This window comes from Balearica regulorum, chromosome 19 (assembly GCF_011004875.1).
Source record: "Balearica regulorum gibbericeps isolate bBalReg1 chromosome 19, bBalReg1.pri, whole genome shotgun sequence".
In the NCBI taxonomy this organism is placed as follows: domain Eukaryota; kingdom Metazoa; phylum Chordata; class Aves; order Gruiformes; family Gruidae; genus Balearica; species Balearica regulorum.
Window position 1 is genome coordinate 9,632,501 of NC_046202.1, and position 22,244 is coordinate 9,654,744.

Here is a 22,244-nt window from a genome sequence, read left to right on the forward strand (position 1 = left end):
CCCAACCGGGCCATCGCGCCGGGGCCGTGCCGAGCCGCGCCGAGCCGTTCCGGCTCGGCGCGGCTCGGCACGGCCCCGGCGCGGTATGAAAAGACTTAACACAGCTCGTCGTCCCCAGTCCCCCCCAAACCCCCCCGTCCGGTTATCGGGCTGGTTAATCCCGTATGTAAATGGCAGCCAATGGATGGTGCCGTTGAGCGGGGTTGGGATTAGCGGCGGGGCGAATGGCTGGCACTTTTACTGGGATTACAGAACAAAGAGCTGCTCTCCCTTCCCAGCCTGGGGGGGGGGCGGGGGGGGGGGGGTTGTTGTGGGGTTTTTTTTTGTTTTGGGTTTTTTGTTTTTTTTTTTAAACACCCCCTCCCTTCCTCCCCTTGTCCCTCTCTTCTTTCCTTTAAGCCCCCCACCGGGTAGTACCGGCTCCGCCCGGGGAGGAGGGAAGCGGCGGGAGGCGGCGGGGAGGAGGCGGCTCCATCCCGGCCCCCGCCCGCCCGCCCCCGCCGCTCCCGCGCAGCCTCGCCGGGGGAGGCAGGAGCGCCGCGCCCGAGACGCCCGCGGTAAGGAAAAGTTTTGCCCCCCCCTTCCCTTCCCCTTCCCTTCCCTCCTCCTCCTTCCTCACGGTTCCCCCCCACCATCACCACCCCGGTCCCAGTCCTGGGGGTGGCGGTGGGGAGCGCCGGGGGGGGGGGGTGTGTGGGGTGAGGGGGGGGATGCGGAGGTTGGGGGATGCTAGGTGCGGTGGGGTGCAGGGGGGTGCAGGGGGGTATTAGGGGTTTGGGGGGGATAGGGCTGGGGGGGTGGTGCTGGGCTCGTTAGGGCTAGGGGAGTGCGGAGGGACGTTAGGGCTGGGGGGGATGCTGGGGGGGGTGCAAGGGAGCGTTAGGGCTGCTGGGGGCGATAGGGCTGCGGGGGTGCAGGGGGCATCAAGGCTTGGGGGGTGTTGGGGGGCAGTAGGGCTGGGGGGTGCTGGGGTTGCGCAGGGGGGCGTTAGGGCTGGGGGATGCTGTGGGGCGATAGGGCTGGGGGGGGATGCGGGGCTCATCGGGGCTGCGAGAGTGCAGGGGGCAACAGGGATGCTGGGGCAGGATAGCGCGGGGATGCAGGGGGGCGTTAGGGCTGGGGGACGCTGCGGGGCAATGGTGCTGGCAGGGGTGTTGGGGGGCTGTTAGGGCTGGGGGGGATGTCGGGGGGCTATAGGGCTTGGAGGAGATGCTGGGGATATTAGGGCTGGGAGGCTGTTGAGCTCGTCAAGGCTGGGGGAGTGCTGGGGGGGCATTAGGGCTGGCGGGGAAATGCTGGGGGTGATGGTGGGGCTTGGGCTTGGTGGGGTCCATCAGGGCTGCGGGGGATGTCAGGAGGAAATAGGGCTGGGGGGGCATTAGGTGTTGGGGGCGATAGTGCTGCAGGGGTGCTTGGGGTGGTAAGGCAGGGGGATGCAGGGAGCAGTAGGGCTGGGGGGACCAGTGATAGCACCGGGGGTGCTGGGACAGTCGGGCAGGGGATGTCGGGCTGGCCCTCGTGCCCATCGCCGCAACGATGTTCCAAATCCCTCGGCAGCTCCAGGGCCGCCACCTGCCCCAGCTGCGTCTGGTGGTGCCGGGCAGGAAGGGAAGCTGCAAGCAGGGCTCTGCCGGGGCTCGCCTCCCTCTCTGCCGGCGCGGGGAAAGGCAGCACCACGGCTGGAAATAGAAACGCAGGGTTGAGCTGACGAAGCGCCCAGGGCTTCGGCTGGGCTGATAACCCGGCCTCGGCACCGCGGCCCGTGGGGTGGAAGGACAGACGTCCTCTGCGGCTCCCCGGTGCTGGCGGGGGCGAGCGGAGGTTTCTCGGTGCTCAGGGATGACTGTGATGGGGAGAAAGTTGCTCCCCAGGGAGCCGGTGCCCTTGTCCTTCCCGTGCGGGGCTGGCGGTGGGTTTTTCTGGCATAAGCTGTAAATCGGAGCGAGTCTCGGACCCGGCGGTGCTGCACAGGTAATCCCCGGGTGTTTGCGGCGGGCGCTGGGCACACCTGGGTGAGAGCGCTTTGGGAGGCGTTGGTGTCGCCGAGCATCGCTGCAGAGCCGGGGGGCCGGGGGGGTCGGTCGCTCGGCCTCCTACCGCATCTGTCGCCCATCGGTGTGCAAGCTCTGGACAGGGGGGCTGCCTGGGGATGTCAGCACGGGGCCTTGCATGATGGGAGCCCCCGGCTTTGGGGTGTCTGCTCCCCGCGCTGCTCCTGCCAGAGGAGATGCTGGAAGTGCTGCAGCCGGGGAATAGTCCTGAGGACACGTGCGCCTTTAATTCCCCAGGATCCCGGGTCTCCGGTCCCCAATGATGTGACCAGACCCACTACGTTGCTGTTGCCTGTCCGAGCCTGTGGAATTTCCTACTCCTGTGGAAACTGCCACAGTGCTCGCTCGGAAATGAGATGGCGGTGTGGCGGCCGCCGGCATCAGATCCGACCCCGGTGTTGGCCAAGGGGCTGGGATGCTAAAGGCCACGGCTCGGGGCCTCTGCCGCGTCCCGCGTCCCCTCGCCGCCGGAGCAGCGAGCCCAGGTGCAGCAGCGTGTGCTGCTGTCGGGGCGATACCAAGCAGCCAGCTGGGTGTCGGGGTTGCCTCGGACGGTGGCAGCGCGGCGTGGCTCTGCGGCCTCCCACGAGTCCCCCGCTCCTCTCCCTTCGCCCCTGCAGAGCCGGGGTCCTGGTGACCTCTGGGGGACGGGGTGCCCCAGTTTGGTGCTGTGCCGCTGACTTTCCCACGCACCGCTGCTGTCCAAGCTGGCGTTGCCTTTCAAGGCCATGTTTTTGGGGTGAACCCTCCCAGGGTGCATCGCCGGCTGCAGGCAGGGGAAGGGGTCGGGCAGCTGCCCTCATGGGGTGCCTGCAAGAGCTGGGGGGGGTGACGAAGGGGACATGCGCCGGTGGCCACCGCCGCCTCCCTCTGCTGTCCCTCCCAGGAGGGCTTTCACGTCTCGGTGGAGGAGCTGATGTGTTGCTGCTCATTTAAGTTTGCTAATGAGAAGCCAGGAGAGGAGGGAAGGAACCTGCTCAGGGATGTATTTAGGAACCTGCCCTACCAGCCCGGGTGAGAGATGTGGTGCCCTCGCTGGCAGCCTGGCGCTGTCCCAGGAGCCCGGCGCGGTGCCGGCAGGCGTCCGGCAGGACCGTCCGTGGGCAGGAGGTGGTGAGGAGGGTGGGCTTTGGGGCCAGCATGGAGGTGGCAAGTCCAACTGTGGTGTGCGTGATGTGCATCAAACGTGACTTGAGTGATGCTCTGCTTAAAGGAAGGAGAAAAACCCCAAAACCCCAAAATCCCAGACCGAAACAAGTGGCTTCTCTCTGTTGGAGCTAATGGGGGATTCCCATCTGCTGCTCCTGCAGGAAATAGCTCAGATTTTTTTCAGCAATTATCAATGCCCTGTACTTCCTTTGGGAATCTTGGCGGCTGCACCCTGTCGGCCAGGCTGGAGGAATGCGGAGGGACTCTGGCCAGGCTCGTCCCCGGCCCGTTGCCCGCTGCGGGGCTCACCCCTGGGGTGGGCGCAGGGCTCTGCACCGGCTGTCCCCAGCTTGGGCAGCGGTGCCCTGCCCTGCCCGTCAGCTGACGGACACGGTTATTCCTTGTGCCACTGGCGTCCATTTGCGGATGCCTGTGGCGGGTGGATGTGGTGGCGGGTGGACGTGGTGGCGGCGGCTCCTCATGGAAGAAGAGGTGTGGATGGGGACCGCTGCTCCCGGGATGGCTGGGCTTGGGCGTAGGTGGTGGGTGATGGTTTGGGGAAGGAGATCAGCGGGCGAGGGGCTGCATTGGTGTCCATGCTCTGCTTCTGGCCCTTTGGCTACGTCTGCCTGTGCTGCACCTCGTTGGCAATGACAAACCTCCTCCGGAGCTTTGCGGGGAGCAGAGGCAGATGCTGAATGCACGTGAGGTCGCTTTGCCACCACCAGAAGCTTTCCCCTTGAGGACAGGGAGGAGGAGAGGAAAGAACCTACTGGGAACCCCTTCCAAGGATGGAGGTATCCATCCAAGAGCTAAAAATGTATTTATCGATTCATTTATTGGGAAGAGCCCACCTGGAAGCTGTAGGGAAGGGCCTCTGGTGTCCATCCAGATGGTGGCCCCAGCAGCGGGGCTGGGGGCAGAGAGCAGCCCTGGTCAGAGGTGGTGGGTCTTTGCAGCCTGGAGCAAGGTTTCCCAGGACCTCGCTCTGCTCCGTTGCAGCCTTTCCCTTCACAGGACAGGTTTTATTTACAGCTCTTGAAGCACTGTCTTTAAAAACAGGTCAGGAGCCCCCGGCCCGGTCGGAAGCTGCGGGAGGCTCGGGGCTGCGTGGTGGCCGAGGTCCAGGTGAACATTATGGACTGGGGGCTTGGGGTTGGTTTTTTTTTTTGCTCACCAGTTCGATGCTTCGTTTCTTAGTGCAGCCCCGTCGGTTTAATTTGCTTCGAGCCCAAGATAAAAATGTCGAGTGATTCCGGGTGGGCGCTCGGCCCCGCTGCGTGCTGCCCCCGTGGTGGTGGAGCAACGGGCTGGGCTGGGCTGGGGGGCCCCTGCAGAAATCCCCCAAAGCAGCGGGGGCATCGCTGTTGTGGGAACACCCCCGTGTCCCGTCCCGGTTCGGGAGCTGCTGCCAAACGCCACCTTACAGACACTGGGACGGTGATTTCCGAGGGACTCGCCCCCGGCGGCAGCAAGGCTTTCCCGTAGGTAGGGTGCTGCGAAGGAGAGTCCCCTCCTCGAGGGCAGGCTGTGCTGAGGTGGGATTTACATTCCTGCACGCAAACAGCTTCTGTTTGAGTTTTCTGGCTTTGCGTCGCCTTGTCTCTGCTCCGTGCTGGTCCGGCGGGTTGAAGGACAGAATTCACCTCAGCAGGATGAGCAGGGGACCAGCGAACAGCATCGCTCTGCCGCTGCGCGTCCGCACAGGTGGCATCGTCCTTCACCAGGGCTTCCCCCCTCAGAGCTGATCTCCACCTCTTGCGGGAGGGATGAGGTGTCCGTCTTAGTTTATCCTTAAATCTGTGACATCAAAAGGAGCAAACGCCGGTGGGGAGGTCGGTGTGGACCCAGGAGGGGTGCTGGAAACGTGTCATCCAACGCCTGCCTGCATGCCGGGGACCTCTGCGCCAGCAGCTTGAGGGGAGACAGGCCCGAACGTCCCCTGCCTACGGGTGACATCCCATGTGGGGTGTGCTGGGGTCTGGCTGCGCCCCTGAGCCATCCAGGCAGCCGGTGGGTGCAAATGCTCGTGGTGGGCACCATGGACCTCCTGCTGACCTGCTCCTGGAAAACCTAGGAGCTCAGAGGGTGCTTTGGGGCACAGATCCCTCTGGAGATGGTGGGGGGGGGAACTGGTGGACAGGATGTTTCTTCACTTTTTTCTTTTTGAGCGTTTCTTGCACTTTTTGGTGATGCACGAGGGTGCTGGTTGCTGCCAAGGGTTGCGTGTCCTGCTTAGCTGAGATGTTCCTGGAGGAGAAACCCGCCGTGTAATGGGTGGGTGGAGGTTGGAGGGATTTGCGCACTTTTGAGAGAGACGCGTGGTGCCCGGGCCCTGCTAACCGGCAGCTTTGGGGGTAGTTTGAAGGGGGCTGAGAATCCCCTTGCGTGAGCAGAGGCGCTTGGTAGCCGGGTTGGAGCTGAGCCGCGTCCCTGGCCAAGGCAGGGGATGGCCGTGGGGGATCCCAGCCATGGGTCACACTGGTGGCGAGGCTGTTGAGCCCTCAGCTTCCTTCATCCTCACTAAGAAAAATGGGGGAAAAAGAAAAAAAAAACCCTCAAAGCTTTCCCCTCTGGTAACTGCTGGTTAGAAGAACGTGGAGGCGGTCAGGCTGGCTTAGGGAAGGCTCGTGGTGAGTGGAGCGGGAGTCCTCTGGAGCAAGGTGACGCTGGGGAAGTGACACTGGTGCATGGGTGAAGACGACCTCCATGGTTTTGTCTGGTTGCTGTGCGAGAAGATGCTTCGCCCATCTTTAAAGGGTGGCGTGTGGGGACGAGTGTGTCTCCGTGCCCGTGTTTCGGCAGAGCTCTTGTCTTGCCTTTACCTCCAGCTGTGTCTGCGCGGACGTGTCTCCTGCCTGGGAAACCACCCACTCCTTAGTGCCTGCGTGAGGTGACCTTGCCTTGGGACACTGGCCACCGGGTTGCTCATCTGGTGCTGGAGCTCCAGCCTGGTGGCACCAAGGGGTTGGCCCCGGGCGGTGGGGACGGCTCCGGTTGTTGTGCTGGGGATGGAGGCGGCTCCCTGGAGGTGAGCGGAGCCCCCCGCGCCCACACGCGCAGATGAAAGAGGCAAACCCAGCCCCGCTTCTAATTAGTGGCGATCCTCACGCCTGCAATTAAGCTCGGCCACTTTATAAGGGCTCGGCGCTGGGGAGCACGCGTGGCACGTTGCATCGATGACGGCACCCGGGAGCAGCGCCGGTAAGGCGGGCGCTGCCCATCCCTGCCTGCCCACTGCCGGCTGTCGGGGAGAGCCTCTGGGATGCCAAAAGGTTTAGGACGAGGTTTGGGATGAGCTGCTGGGCTGCTGGTCTGTACCCGCTGCAGAGCAGAGACCCCAGAGGGACGTGCGTGGCAAGGGTATGCTATTCCCTGGATGGACGCGGCTGCTCCGAAGGGATGGTTTGTGTTTGGGGCCGGACCGGCACCGAGCCCCCCGGGATGGGTGTTTTGGCACACATCCCCCGGCACCGGGAGGATGGGGCTGTGCCCGCTGTGGTGGGGCTTTGGGACCTGCTTGAGGCTCCCATCAAAGTCACATTCCTCCCCATCGGGTGGGTTTTGAGCTTGTTTCATTGCAGGGTAGGGGACAGGGATGGAAAAACCTGTCGGAAAGGCAGGATTACGTCTCCCTAATTAGTAGGGGCCTGATTATCATTTCTACCCAGAGCTCTGGTAATGATTAAATATGTGGGAATTATCTTTATTATTTGTATTGCATCAGTATTTAGCAGGCTAGGACCCTGTTTGCCGTGCAAACAGCGAACGATAGTCCTTGCCCAGAGGAACACCATCCCCGCCGTGTCGGTCGCTGTCGTGGGGCGGGCGGATTGGGGTTGGAGCCTCGCGCGCCCGTGGCATCACCAGAATCGCTTACTGCAGCTCCGCGCTTGGAAGGGTTTAAAACATTGAATTTTGGTGCATACCAGTCACATGTGTTTTAGTGCGGGGGGGGGGGGGGAAATCAGTGTATTAACATGACCTCTGAAATTGTGATTTTTATATATTTTATATATAAAATGTATATATTTTTGGCAATTGGGTTGTTGAAGCCCAGGAGTTGGCCGCTGCCTTTAGACTCTCTCGCTTTATTGTTGGAGGGCTACAATAAAGCAATCTCGTTAGGTAAATATGAAGATGTTACGATCCACCATCTGCTAAAGCGCTGCTGCGCAGCGCTGGCGGAGCGGTGGGAGCTGCCTGCTGCGCCGCTTCTCCCCCGCTCCTTCTTGCCGGTGTCCGCCGTGGGTCTTGCATGTCCTAGGAGAAACGGAAGCGGTTGGTATGGATGGAGAAAGGGCTTTTTCCTATGGTTTCCTCCCTTTTAACGAGCCGGGGGATGAGGTGGTGAACCCTTCCAGCTGATAAGGACCGATGCCCGTCGGAGCGCGGGGGTGTCCGTTGGGATGGCGTTAGGTCATCGACGAGTCCCCTAAAAACTGGGTCACCACGTGGCCGAGCTGTGGAGACCCCAATGTGTGGGGAAGCTCTGGTCTACGAGGACACCCCAAGATGCCGCCAGGTCCCACAGCGTCATTCTTGCTCCCATCCCAGCGGCGGGACAACCCTGTCCCGGTGGCAGCAGGGACCCCCCGCACCCCCGCGGGCGCTGGAAGCCCCTTTTGCAATCGCCGGCAGGAAGGATCGCGCTCGGTCGGCAAAATATGTGAGGAACTCTGCTTGTTTAAAGTGCCTTTGGGGTTTTGGGCCTTAAATAAACATCCTGGTTGGGGTTTGGGTTGGAGGTTTTCATCCCGGGAAAGGCAGGCGGGGGGCAGGGAGCCGTGCCGGTGCCCCAAGTCTGCGTGCGCCTTCTGACAAGGTTATAAATTAGCTTCATTAGAAGAGGATCACTGAAAATAAATTGCTCCGCACCCTTTAGGGGCATCGCCGGGCTGTAATTTCATCTCGTCTTTCTGGGGAAAAATGCCGAGAAACCCTTAAGTGAAATTACAGCGTTTTACCCTGAGCTGGAGCTTGGTATTTTTGTTCCCCAAACTGCAAACACCCCTGTGCCCCCAGATGAGGCTCGGCCGGGGGCTTGCATGGAAAACGGGGGGTTAGGAGGGGTTTGCTGCAGGTTTCTGGCACACGCCGGCCCCCGCCATCACCGCCTGACAGCTTCCTTGGGAGATGCCGGGCTGGGGAGAGGAGCGTGCCGGGCATTGGAACCCCCACGGACCACCGCGGTTCAAACTGGGTGGCCCGTGTGCTGTTAGTGCAGATCTGCGGTGGGAGCGGAAGGCGGGCGACCTTTAACGGGACATTAAACATTTATTAAAACCGTTAGAATTAGTGTCAGGTTGTATTTATTTATTTTATTTAAAAAAGAAAGGGGAAAAAAAAGACACAGGCGAGCGTGACCTGAGGGTCCCATGAGATGACCGATCCAGTGCATCCCCAGCCCGTGCCATGCAAGCCCCCGGAGCAAAGACCTGGCTCCGGGATGGCTCCAGCATCCGTCCATGCCCTTCCCACGGCTCCTTGCTGGAGCCTGCCGCGGGGAAGAGCAGGCACTGTCATGAAAAATCTCACCTTGATCTTGGCCCCCTCAAATATTTCTCGTTCGGGTGGGTTATTTTTTTTTTCCCCACCTGCCCGAAGGTTTATTCCTTTAACGGGAGGTGGGAGAGCACAAGATTAGCCCCTCATCTCTCCCACATCGTCTTCCTGCAGCCGCCCCGCGGTTTTCCCCGAGCCGCCCCTCTGAGGATTACGTGCTTTCTTGAAAACCTCTTTGTTTCCCCGTGTTTGCTGTTGTAATTTATGTACGGTGCCGCTTGTTGAAAAACAAGGTCTTTATCTCCGTGGGAATTATACCTGCTGAAATCCAGCCCTATCGCTGCCTGCGCGCGAGGCTCTCCACGATAAAAGCCGGCATCGGCGCCGCCGCAGCAACGCAAAAGTTTCCTCTACTTTAGCTGCCGGCGAGAGCGACGCTTGCCTCCCCTCCGCACCATGTAGCACACAAATCCCCTCATCTTTAAACGCTCTCTGAAAGCAGCCTGCTTGGGTTGTGGCTTCATCGCCAATAAATTTTCTTTCTCCTGATTTATTTCTTTCTCCCCTAGCGGCATAAGCATCGTTGAATATTTTTTTTGGCTTCTGGTTGATTTTTTTTTTTTCCCCTCTGCATGTAAGATGCATATTTCCACGCTCACTGACCTTCTGGTGTGCCGTGGACCCGGCGCGGTGATGCCGATGGACGGAGCGGGGAGCGTGCGTCCCACGGGGCCAAGGGTGCCTGTGGGTGGCTGGCAGCCGCGCTCCTGGAAAGGGCTATTTTTAACAGCTGGGCTGGTGCTGGGTTGCCATCGATGTGCCGGAGCACGTAGGCATCCTTTATTATTTTAACCTCGATAATTAAAAAGAAAATTAAAAATAATGGGGCGGTTGTCTCTGCTGTGGGTAGGCGCTGCCGCTGAGGATGCTCCGGGGTGACAGCTCTCCCGTGTTAGAGAGGTCTCATCCGCACCCAGACCAGCGGGTGGGCTTTGCGTGTGCCGGCTCCCCCCGGTTGCTGTCCCTGCTGGGGAGGGAGCCGATGCCCGTCGGCAGCCGGAGCGGCTCCTTCGGAGGTGCGAGAGAAGTGGGTCCCGTCGGGGCCGTGGGCGAGGAGAGCGGTGGGAGGGTGGCTCTCCTCCCGGTGCCGGCTGTCCCCGTGTGCCCCCTCCCCGCAGCTCCGCACCCCCCAAAAGCAAAATGGCAGCAGCTGGGGTGCAGGCCGGCGTCGTGTGGGTGGGAGCCAGGACGCGGTGCCGGGGTCCCTCTCCTCTTCCTCCTCCCTGTAACTCTTCGCTGTGGTCGGTTCAGGCTCGGGGGGTGCCAGGCTGGGTCTGCGCCCCCCTGCGTGCTCCCCACCATCGTCAGTGCTGCCTACGGAGACCCTTAGAGCAAATGCCGTTCCTCGTAAGCCCGTGTGCTGTGGGTGGGCCGAGGGTTTGTCTGTCCTTCCCCCCCTCCTTCCCTAACCCGCTTTTCACCAGCGATGCTACGAAAGGCGTTGAAGCCCAGAACCTTCCTTCGCGGTATTGATTTTGCTTTCTGCTCGAGTCTCTCTGTGCTGCCCTTGGTGTTTTGAGTAGCTGGAAGGATGCTGGGGAGAGCCGGGCTGCCTCTTCCGAGGGCTTCGTGTCCCCGGCAGCGACACGATGGGCAGCGGGGCTGGGGGAGGCGTTTGTGGGGATGGAGCGGTACCTCTCCTTGGAGGTGCTGAGGAGGTCGCGGTTTCGGGCTGTAGAGTCCTCCGTGAAGATACTGGAGAGATCTCTCGGAGGGCAGCCGGGGCCCTTTCTCCTCCCTGTCCCAGATCACCGGCCTCGGGGAGAGGTGAAGGTGCTTCCTCCCATCTTCAGGAAAAACAGCATTTGGCTTCCAGTCAGGTTTTTGGGCTCTGCCCGGGTCCGCAGCTTCGCAGAGGACGAGGCATGGCGGCAGAGCGGCCGAGGTAAACCCGCCTATTTAAATATTTACTCGCCCATTATAACGTAGCTCCGCGTTTACCGCCTCTGCGGCTGCGTGCAACGCAAAGAGCTGTGCCGAGAGCTTGTCGGCTCCCCAGGGCTCGGCACCCTCGCTGCCGGGCAGCGGGCACCCATTGCCTGTTTCCTTGCCACCTGTTTGAGGGGAACGGATTAAGAAATTAATTCACAATCTCAGGCTCCGTGGGTCCCGATCTGAACGCTTTGATCGCGACGGAGCGGGGATGGATGCGGGTGAGCACGCTGCTTCCCATCCTTCTGGCTGAAGCAAGAGGTAATTAGGGGCTTCTGGTGTTGGGGTGACTTGGTATTTGAAAATGCTCTCTTTTTTTTTTAATCGCTTTCTACAAGTTTCATGGTGTATGAGGCTGCGTGGGTCTCGGCAGGGTTTGGGGTACAGGGCTGTGCTCGGTGGCACCCTGAATTGGGGTGATGGAGAGCCTGAGCGGGTCCCCGGCGGTGCAGCTGCTGGTTGCCCGTCTCATGGATGAAGGCATCAGAGGGTTTCCAGGGTGCCCGACAGGCACATGTGTGAAAGATAAGCTGTGAGCCCAAAAAGTAAGCTGCGTGCCCTCTGCCTTCCCCGTGGCAAGGCGCTCTCCTCTGCGCAGCCCCAAAAATCTCATTTTTTGAGGGGCTGATCCCTACCCCCGGTATCACTTCTCCTGCAAGCATCACCATCCCGGAGCTAAATCAGCATCGAGCCAGCTCCCACACCCAAACCACAATGCACACGGGTTTATTTTCTGTTATTTATGGGGCGCCAGAGCCAGGCTCTCGCTTTCCCCGGTGGCGAGGAACCGGGGTGCCTTACAGCCGCCTCAGCACCCCCCAAACCCGCCCCGGGCACCCTTGGAGGTGGCGGGTGCTGGAGGTTGGGTGCTAATTTCCCTGCCCTCACACCTAAAGCAGGCTCCGAATTTGGGACGCCGCTTCTCTTGGTGCCTCGTTGGGTGCCGGAGCTGCCGATTAAGGGAAATGTGCCACGAGGCAGGTTTGCTTTGCAGGATTAAAAGCAAATAAATATTTATGCGCTATGCAAAGCAGGCCCGATAAGATATGCGTATCATTGGGAATTTGAAGCGGTGTCGGTTTGGGCCCAAGATGAAGGGGTGTGCGTGTCAGTGCGTTATGTGGGTTTAAAGGGATGTGTTTTCTCCCGCTGCACAAAAATAAAAATAGAGAGGGGGAAAAACAAGGTTTTTTGGTTGTTTTTTTTGCTTCTCGGGCTGCTCTGGTCTTGGGTTTCACAATCTCCCTGCATCCCATGTCTTTAACTGCAGGGATGGAGAAGAGCCAGGGAGAGAGGGCAGTGCAGGCAGCATTTCGTATGCAAATATAATGCTGGCCCCGTTCCTAATATTCGCTGTGTTTACACGTAAATGCAAACAACTGTTGACTTAGTTTCAACAGATAATGTGTTTCATAACACAATGGAAATGAGAATTAAGCTGGAATTTAGCAGGGGGGAACATGTGTTTCTGCAAGACCCGAGGCTCCGTCGTGCCCGTGTGCTGTGTAGTGGTCACGGCGGTGCCGGCGTCGCGGGGACTCGGGCTCGGTGATTTTTTGGGGGGCCCCTTCTCGCTGGTGTTGGGGGACGCCTCTGCCAACCGATTTGCCTTGCTAAACCACCCTGAAACGGGGTGATTGAGACGAGGGCAGGGCTGGTCGGCTGCGGGATCGGTGAGTTGAACCGGCCTGCTGGTGAGGCTGGGGAGGGGGACGGCGTGTCCCCCCGAGCCTTTAGGGACCGGGGCTGGTCTGGGGCCAGATTTGCCCTGGGAAAGAAGGGGCTCCTGCGCTTCGGGGGGGTCATGGCATCAGGGGAAGGGAAATGCTGGCCCAGGACACTGCGTGGGAGCCCGAGTGCCGGCGCGTCCCGGGAGGGAGGGGGTGGCAGTGGCCAGGTCACCTTGTCCTGCGGTGACTCGGAGCAGAAGCACGCGGGACAGGCCCTGGCTGTATTTTCGGGCCGGATCCTGGCCAGCCCGGGGCAGCCCTCACAGCGCTCCCTGGGGCCAGCCCCGACGCCGGCCCAGGCCGCCTTTGAGTCACGGCTCAAATCGCCGGCTATCAGAGCCGCTCCTGCCGCCCCGTGCCTGCCACCCTCCCCACCCCACCGCACCCCAAATCCCGCTGGGGGGGCGAGGCGGGACCCCAGCACCACCAGAGACACCCACCCCCCCTGGGACGCTGTGTTGCCCTTCCCGGGTGAAGGCAGCGATGCACGTGGGTGGCTCTCCGCGGCCCCGAGGAGCGGAGGCGTCGCCAGGGAATCGGCACTTTGGGACCTGCGGGCGTGTAATCACCGTCCCCGGGCGTGGGTCTGCCCCGTCCGTCTGCCCGTCTCTTGCCTGCTGGCTGCCTGCCACCCAGCACGGCACGGCTTGCGGCGCTCAGGGCGCAGCGTCGAGAAAAGCCGAGCCCCTGTGAATACAGCGGGGGGAAGTTCTGGGGTGCGCACCCAACGATGTTAGACACTGGTGAATCTCCCCACCAGAGCTGCAGGGACGGCCACGCCGGTGTGGACACCTCGGCTGGAGGTGCGTGGCTCTGTCACCCACCGGGGACCCCCCCGGCTGCGGAGCTGCCGCTCTCACGGCGCGGGAGCAGCACGGCAGGATTTGGCGTTGCAGCCGCGGTCGTGATGCCGGGGCGCGGGGAAGCCAGAGCCGCCCTCAGCCGGACCCGGCAGCTCCCGGCATGTCAGCTCACCATGGAGGGTGATGGCTGCCGGGGGTGGGTGGGGGCCGCGTGGCACCCGCGGCTGTTTGTGTCTGGCAGCCGGCGGCGATGCCAAGCCCTGATAGCGCCGCAGCAATGGCGGGGTTTGCATGCGAAACAGCAGGTTTCGGGGCTGGTGCCACGGCCAGAGGCTGCCCGGGAAGGAAATGGGGATCCTGGCTGGCCAGGGCGGGCAGCTGCCGGCAGCATCCCGCCTCTGCAGTGGCACTGCCGCGCTGCCTGGCCCCCTTGAAGGGTCACACCGGGGTGGGGGCGTGCTTGGCTTCACCAAAGACGCCTCCGCTGCCGGTGGTGAGTCACCTGCCTGTGCCGGATGCCTGATTCTGGGCAGGCATCGAGGCTGCCGGTGACAAGGCGCAGCCGGCACCAGCTCTCAGCACACGTGCTCCCCGCCACAGGGCCGGAGCAGACGGCAAGCGCCGGGGCGACCTGGGACCTGCTCTCGCCTTTCCGATTCAACCCGTAAAAAGGAGAAGGGAGCAGGGAGCAGGCAGGAGGGGGGAGCTCGGGGCGCGGGATGCTCCCATCTCCCAGCCTCCTCTCATCCCCTTGGAAAGCCATTTGATTTTTTTATTGAGCTTATTTATGTGGCGGAGAGTCAGGCCTGGGATTAGCAAACAGCCCGTCCTGTAACACAGGGAATACTCGATACTGAGACACCAGTAACCAGAGAGAAATATTGGAGATAAAATTAAAACATAATGAGATTAGGCAGCAGCTCTCTATCAGAGACCTCCTTATGCAGAGGTAATTACCTGGGAAGAAGAGAACGCAGGTGACGAGCAGTGGTGGCCATAGGCTGGGGTCAGCGATGGGGGGACGGGGCCACTCCAACCCTGCCTGGGAGCTGGGGGGATCGGTGCCATCAACAGCGGCTCTGCAAAAGAAAAAAGCTTTGGAGTTGAGCGTTGGGGAGCAAGACGACGTGCCTGCCAGCATCCGCTCCCGCGGTGAGGACCGGGGTGGATCCTCCTCTGCTGAGCCCTTGCAAACTCGTTGCCCCCACTCTGGGATCTGTGTCTTTGGATATTAGCAGTTTGGGGACTTTTTGCTAGATAATTCAGAATTACTATTATTATTATTGACTGGAGCAGCGCCCAGTTAGAGGGACGCAAGGTGGGCACACAAACTGGGGCGACAGCTGGAAAGCAAACCGTCACTTGTGGGCAATCCGTTCACCTGCGGGCATCGTCCACGTGGCATTTCTCTTCAATTTAGAAGGGGGGGAAAAAGCGCAGGGCCGGAGGGGGAGCAAAAAAGCATGTGCCTGTGTAATATAAAATTTGAGTTACGCTCTCAGTGACTGCACGGAAAACAACAGGCTTTTTATGTTGGCTCTTGGGGTAGGAGGAGAACAGGCTAGAATAAAGATTTACAGTGTTTGGGAGATTAAAGGCCCTTGGTACATTGTTCAAATACCACGAGATTAGTTTCCAAGGAGACAGATACCAGTTGCCATAGGCACCGGGGGGCCAGGAATTAGGATTGCGATTTTTTATCCTGATCACGCAACCAGTAGCTGAACGCTGCTAAAACTCAGGCTTTAAATAACCCCAGCGTTAGCTTACGCGCCGCCGAACCAGAGGCTGGAAACCGTATCTCCCTTCCTTCCCCCCACCCCAGCGCCCGTTTGGGTGTGCAGAGTTGGAGCTGGGTGTCGACAGAGGGGTGCGAGGGGATGCGGGGCTGGGGACCGAGGTGAGCGCACCCCCAAGACCTGCCCTGCTGGTCGTCCTGTGGCTTCTGGGCTCGTTTCAGTTCATTTTTTTTCTCTGGGCAAGGGATTGCCGGCATCTTCTTGCGATAACCAGCAGTCACCACGGCGCAAGGGCAGGGGATGTACCGAGGGGCAGAATTAGTCGCCTGCTAATTTTGGCTTCCCCTGGCCACCCGCTTCTGGGAAGTGCAACCTGAGCCCTGGCGCGTGGGATGCCGGATCCGTGCCCTCGCTGCCTGCCTCTCCTTCTAGGAACTGCAAAGCACCAGGTTTTGTCCGGGCTGCGCGGGAAGGGGTGCTGAGCTCCCTGCCGCAGGCTGAGTTTCGGGGCTGGGCATCCCCCCGGGGAGGGAGGCTCAACCCTGGGAGCCATGCAAGCACGCATGTCCCCATGGCTGGATGCCTTCGCTCACCCATCGGGCACCATGAAGCCCATCTCCAGCCTCGCTGCCCCCAACCACCCGTGCGGGGCTGCTGGGGCCGGATCCAGCTCAGCCGCGGCTCGTGCACGGTGCTGACAGCATCCCTCCCCTGCAATGGTGGGAACGCACCGATTAACACTTACATCTTCCCCCCCCCCTTTTTTTTTTATTTCTTTAATAAACAGAGAGGCAGTTGCTCGAAGCGAGAGCTTCTGCGCCTGCCTGCCGTGAGATTGCGGCGTGGAAACTTGTCTAGAGCTGAAAGCTGCGCTGCTGGAGCTCCCCGGGCAGAGCGATCCCCCCCCAGCAGCCGCCGTGACATGAAAGTGTTTATCCTGGGGGAGATGAGACTGAGCTTCTGAAGGGCACTTGATCCTGATCCGTCTCTCTTCGCACTAGACGGAAGCCTACCATAATTTTACTGTATTATATTTGTGTGCGCACCTAGGCCAGGCTTAAGAAAATCAAGGCGGCAGCAGAAAGCAACGCCCTGGTTGAGAGGGGGAAGCTAAATTCCTGCTGCGGATACGTCCCGCTGCGGGAGCCCCCGGTTTGCTCTTTGCTTCTTTTATAAGCGGGACTAAACCGCGGCAGGCGCCGGATTATCCGGGAAAGCAGAGCTGAGGCGGCGATGCCGGTGGATGTTGTGGTGCCAGCGTGTACGTGAGGAGCTTGTCCAGCAGGTGCCCTGGGTTTTTCGGTAAAATAAAACAGGGGAGGAGGTGTCTGGCGGTGGGAGCTTGTTCTGCTCTGTACTACCCAGCTGGAAGGAGAGGGGGGTGGGGGAATATAGGGTTTGGGGAGCCGGCAGACCCAGCGGAGCGAGGGCTGTCGGTACGGTGAGGATGCGGGCGCAAGCAGTTGGGTACCCCAGACTGTGCTGGGGGCTGTTTGCCCCCCCAGCTCTGCTGCTTTCAGACTTTTTCAAAAGATATTGGCTTGAAAAGTAGCAAAAAAAGGACATTTGTGTATGTGGGATGTGGCAGCGGCTATGGGGCAGCAGTCAGACCAGGTTATGGGGCTGGGGGTGCACCGGCACCCACCTTTGGGGGATGCAGACGTGGCCTTGGTGGGCGCTTGTTCGTGGCGGGTGCATCAGCAGGGTGGCACCTGGGGTACCCCACAAACCAGAGCCCCCCCGCCTGCTCCGGGAGGGCAGTGCTACAGGGGCACCCGCAGCGGCACGGGGCAGGGATTAGGAATCTGGGGGTTTGGGGGTGTTTAGACATTTGAGGGTATTTCTGGGCATTTTGCAAATGCCGCAGGTCACAGTTATCCACTGCACCCCTGGCATCGGTGCTGACCGCACAGCTCACCGATCGAAGCGTCGTTAGTGAAGGAACAAAGAGTTGGGTGGCTTTACCCCACACCGGGTGCTCAGGATGGCGAGGATGCGGCGGCAGGGGCCGGAGGCCAGCACTGAATTAGGTGTAAGGATTAGGGTTTAGCTGGGCAGCACGGGCGGGTTAAAGCCACCGTGCCATGAGTGAGTCGCCCGCACGGGGCAGAAATGTCCACCGCTGCGGCAAAAACCCCAGGGCCGGTTATCCAGCAAGTGCCGGGCCGTGCCACGGTGCTCCCGCACCCGAGATGACTTTGGTCGCCTGCCCCAGCTCCGCTGATACTGGTGTTTGCTTAAGTGATTAGAAAAAAACCACAAGTTGAAATTCAAGCCGGGTCCCTACCCCTGGCTTTCGCCCCGCTGCGGTTTGTGTGGTTTCCATGTGCTTTTTGCTCAGGCGACTCCAGCTCGACGGGCGCATCGCTGCTAACAGGCGCCTGCTGAGAAAAGGACCTCGAGGGTCCCCGAGATGCGGTGGGGCAGAGAAATACCTCCCGAGGCGGTGCCCCTTCCTCGCCGGCATGCCGCTGAGCTAACCCTTAGTGTGGGGCCTGCCCCAAAATGGTGTCCCTGGCAGGGACGCAGGGGACAGTCCCCTCGCTTGGAGGGAGGAGGCTGTCCCGGCACTAGCAAAGGATGTAATTTGTCCCTCTGACTCCTATCAGGACGGCTCCTGATGGATTTTAAAGCGTGTTTAATGATAGCCGGGGCTAATTGCTTAAATGTCCTCCAGGACCAGTGTAATTTTTAAAAATCCCCTTTAAATATGCCCTCCTGGAGTAAAAGGCAATTACAAGTAAAATCACTGTTGTCTCATCGTTACGTGCGGGTCATCGTTACATCCATGTGCTGGGATGCGGTGTCACATCCCTCTCCCGCCGGATGGGCTGCGGGTGCCGGTCCTGCTCCCTTTGTCCCAGGGGGATGGAGGTGGCCAAATGTGGCACCTGATGTCCCGTGGCTTATCGAGTGTTTCAGGTGGCCAAGAAGCCCAAATGCCACCTTCAAAAGTCCTTTTGGTGCCTGGTAGCCTCGTTGCCCCCCAGCCAGCAGTGCCTTCCCCTGCTCTAGTGCCGTCCTCTCCTCTCCCCAGGAGGGGAAATGGCCTGGAAGTCCATCTCAGGACCTACCACTAATATATGTGTGTATATATGTATGTATCATGGAATATTTTAATATCTATATTCAATAGATATTGATTTTTTTAGAAAGAAAAAAATTTGCTTGAATTGGGGCTGGCTCACTTGGGCTTCCCGTGGTCTCACCAGCACTGCTGAAGCAACAGGCAGAATTTTCCTGGAAAAATGAATAAGCGGATAATTTCCAGCCACTCTTATGTGGAGCTGCAGGCAGGACTGGCACGATGGTCCTTTTTTCTTCTTCTTTTTTTCCTTCTTCTTCCCCCCCCCAACATGCTGATCGGTCAAAGCTCTCATTAATTTAAATTCCTGTTTGGCTCCCTGAACTGGGATTCAGCCCACGCGACCGGAGGCTTTATAAACATCCCGGCCGGGCGCACGGGGGGATTTCCGTGGTGACGCTGCGATGTCCGCAGGGCAAGGGGGGAGCGCTGGTAGCGTCTGTTTGGGGCTCTCCGTGCTGCTCCCCGTTTCGCTTCTCCCTCGCTCCAGTCAGACCTCGGTGCTGCAGCTGAGCCGGTGTCCCCCGGAATGTCGCCTTGGATGGAGTTGGTGGTTTAAGGGCTGAGCTGGAAGATGTTGCGCCCACCCAACGCTGGTGGGTTTGGGTCGGGGTGCCGGCTGTCGAATGCTTTGCCCTGTAATGGTTTTGAGTGGTTTGGTGTCCTCGTTATAGGAGACGCTTCGTGCGGTGAAAATCACCAGGGTTACGTTTGTAAGGTACAACAGAGCTGCAGGAAAAAATGAAATAAATCACTCAATTCAGTGTAGAACCAGGTAGGAAGCAATAGAAGCAGCAGCAGATGCAGGATGTCCTCGGTCCCGCCTGGGGATTTGGCTGTTTCCATCTCACGCTCCCACTAAACGCGTGTCTCCCGCTCTGCCCTGGGTTTGGCCTGGGTAATTCCCCAAAAAAAGGGGATATTGCATTTGTACTGATGGCAAGGGCGGCCCGAAGGAGCGACGGGCACAGGGAGAGCTGGCGAGAAGTTGAGCCCAGTTTCCTGGGTCCCGGGCGAGTACATGGTTCCCTGTGGGAAACTGGGGTCTGGGGTTTACGCTAAGTGAGGTTTGCGTACGCAGCGAGGTGAAAGCGGTGGGGAGGACGGCAGCAGAGGCCCTTCTTCAAGCTCCGCCATGGCAGTGCAGAAACACCAGCCCAGCTCAATAAATAAGATACTCTTGCTTCTGGTTGTGGCACGGGGCTGGAAGTTGCTGTAAGGCTTGAAAAGATGAGCAAGAGGGAGGACTAAAGTCAACGCCAAGAGCTTACAGCACCCGCCTTTGCCATGAACCGAGCCCCAGCCCGGCAGGCGATGCCGGGGCCGCGCCGTGCAAGCTGCTGCCTCGTGTAAACTCCCCTCGGTTTCTCCTAATTGAACCTGTTTATAATTTAAGGGATATAATAATGCAGTTTTCTGCTTGGAAATTTCCTTTGGGGGGTTGTCGTCATTTTGTTATTTTATTTTATTTTTTTACTGTTTTGTTTGCTCTGAACACTTTGGAAATGGTGACGCAGCGCTCAAGACTGGAGGATGTTTATTTTGGGGAGAGATGCCGCCCCGGGGCAGCACCCTGGGGGGGGATGGAGGGGGGATGTGGGGTCGGGGTGGGGGGGGCACCGCTGCTGTTCCTGCAGGGGTTCGGGAGCCTCCCTGTGTGCCTGGTTTTTCCTTTGCTGCAGCCCAGGTGATTCACGAGTGAAACTCCCCCGGGGCCAAATTTCTAATCTTTCCCAGGATTATGAAGGGAGGCGAGGAAGGAGGTGTCGTAAGAGCCAAGCAGGGGATGGCCCGTGCGGGCTGCCTGCCCGTGGCCCGTGCTGGCTGTGGCACAGCACCCCTGTCCCAGTGCTCTTCGTCCCGTCCCCGCAAGACTCATTCAGGTGGGGAAAATAATTAAATAATAATAAAATTAAATAATGAAAAAAAATTAATATTTTTTTTAATATTAAAAAAATAAACCCAACCTGTAAATGTTTGCTTTGGCCCCGTGACAGTGGCGTGACAGTCCCTGAGTCACCCTGCGCCCCTGGGGACAGGACTGGGCGTGCAGAGGTGGGATGGGGCTGGGGCCGGAGCTGAGCCCCCGCTGCGGGCCAGGAGGGGAAAATCAACCCCTTGGTGGGTGCCCGGGGTGGGATTTCAGCAGGACGGGTGCACGGAGCCCTGGGAAGGCTGGATGTTCTGCACCCATCCTACCCGCCTTGCTCCCTGCTCTAACTGCTATAAGAATGGTTTACCCCAGTTTTCCTAAAGATTACTTTCCCTTTGATGAGACAAACAACTTCAAGCCGTACGTCTTAATTTGATTTGAATAAGCCTAGTGCTTGCTGTGAAGTTTTTTTCCTCCCCTTTTATTCCCTTCTTTTCTAAATCCACCGTCACTGCTCTTCGTGACCGTAAATGATTAAAAACTTTACAGGAATATCGTGTCCCCCCATCCCTTAAAGTCCTGTTGTATTACTTGGGTTATATTTTTATGATTTTGTTGTTGTTGTTGAGTGATTCTCCCTTTTCCTTATTACACGATCAGCCAGGTGAAAGGGATTATTTTTGTCCTGGTCTCCTGCAGAGCAGGGAGTGGGTAGAGAGGGGGTGCGGGGACGCTGCCCCGCTTCCCACTGACGTTATCCTGGGCTTTCCCCTTTGCTCCCCCTGTGGGGCTGGACCCAGCTCATGGCTTTGCTTTCTGCAGCCGAGGGAGGAGCGTCTCTTCCCCATAAGCGCCGTTTCCCGTGGGAGGCCGTGGTGGAGCAGGTCTGTGCAGCTTGAGCTGTCCGAGGGGCTGTGACCAGTGCCACCGAGGCAGGGACAAGGCTCTTCAGAACGCTGCTGGAAGGCAATGAGAATATCCATGTCGTAGTAGTCATATTTAATAATAATTAGGGCACTCGGAAGTCTGAACGAGCATCAAAATAAGGCTTTTTTCCAAGTGACTGCTTGGGGGTGGGTTAAGAAGCAAGTGATGCTCCCTGGACCGAGTCCTTTCCTGATGGCAGCCCCCAGGCGATGGCTGGTCCCCAGCGCAGCGTCAGGGCTGCCCGGTGTCCTGCGGCCGGGAGAGCGGCTCAGGGCCGGCATGGGCACTGCCGTCACCCCGCTGCTCCCTGCCAGCTGCAGCAGGGCAGCTCCTGTTAACCCAGCGTCGATTAAAAGAAGGAATCCTCAGTTCCCTGCACCAAGAGGGCTGCGCGCAAGGAGCTGCTCGGGAGCTTGCACGTGAAACAGTCCCTCGTCCGTCCGACTGTCTGTCCACCCGTGCACGCGCAAACCGCGGGGCCGGAGCAAGGCGTACCGTTCCCTGGCATTGCTGTAGCCTGTCGTGATGGTGCAGCTGGAGGTGGCAGGCAGAGCCCTGTCCCCAGCGCGGGGACGCCTGGGGGGCTGTGCCGGAGGGCGGTAGTTCCCAGCCTGCAGGACTGTGCCTTCAATTTCCTGCTTTATTTTCCAAGCCGACACCCAGTTTGGGGGGGTTTTTCCCCCCCCCAAGATCGTCCTGGGGGAGAAGAGTCATCCGTCAGCTTCGTTAAGAAGCGTCAGCTGGGTGTAAGAGGATTCTGCTGGGTGGCTGTCAGCGTGGCAGAAGCGCTGGCACGGCTGCGGCTGTGGCTCTGCCATCCAAAAACACCGGTGAGGCCTCAGTGCCGTACGCCTGCTCTCGCCGGCCGGCCCGGCGGTCTCGCCAAGAGCAATTCCTGAAATGCAGTCGTTATTGTTTAACGGGGAATTGTCTCCACCCTCGTTAGCTTGTTGTGTGCCCACGTAACAGCGAGGTTCTGCAGAGTCTCGGGGGGCGTTCGTCAGCTCCCTGCCCTGCGCGTGCTCGGGCACCTGCAGAGGCGCAGCACGGGGAGACTTGTTATTTTGGGCCAAAATCCACCATTTCCCCGGTTGCGTGGGGCAGTATGGCCCCGCTTTGCATACAAATTCCTTCTGCTTGGATATGGGTGCGAACTGGAGTAGGAAGGTGAATTTGGGTTTTTGCTGTTGACTTTTAACCCTTGTTTTCAGCAGGGCCGAGCGGCGGCGGTTATCGGCTGAGCCGCAAATCGAGTTACGCGCAAGCAGCTTCATTCATATTCCCCGGCTCCTGCCCGTCTCGCCTTGTTAGAAATTCTCCAGCCTCTTTTATCCGCTTGCGGCTGCGAGCACATGATTTACGAGTCGGTTCGAGTGGCTCCCGAGCATTG

The 22,244-nt window shown here is 59.5% G+C and overlaps 1 protein-coding gene across 6 annotated transcripts in view; it reads left to right on the top strand.

The window, feature by feature from the left end:
• Nucleotides 1-319: 319 nt before the first annotated feature.
• Nucleotides 320-22,244, top strand: part of GTF2IRD1 (GTF2I repeat domain containing 1) — a 67,696-nt gene continuing 45,771 nt past the window's right edge. For 5 of the 6 annotated variants that reach the window (XM_075771417.1, XM_075771420.1, XM_075771419.1 and 2 more), the window contains exon 1: nucleotides 424-557. The gene's annotated coding sequence lies outside the window, so the exon portion shown is untranslated. Of the gene's footprint in view, nucleotides 558-22,244 lie in introns of all 6 variants that reach the window. The other variant, XM_075771416.1, reaches the window with a different exon arrangement.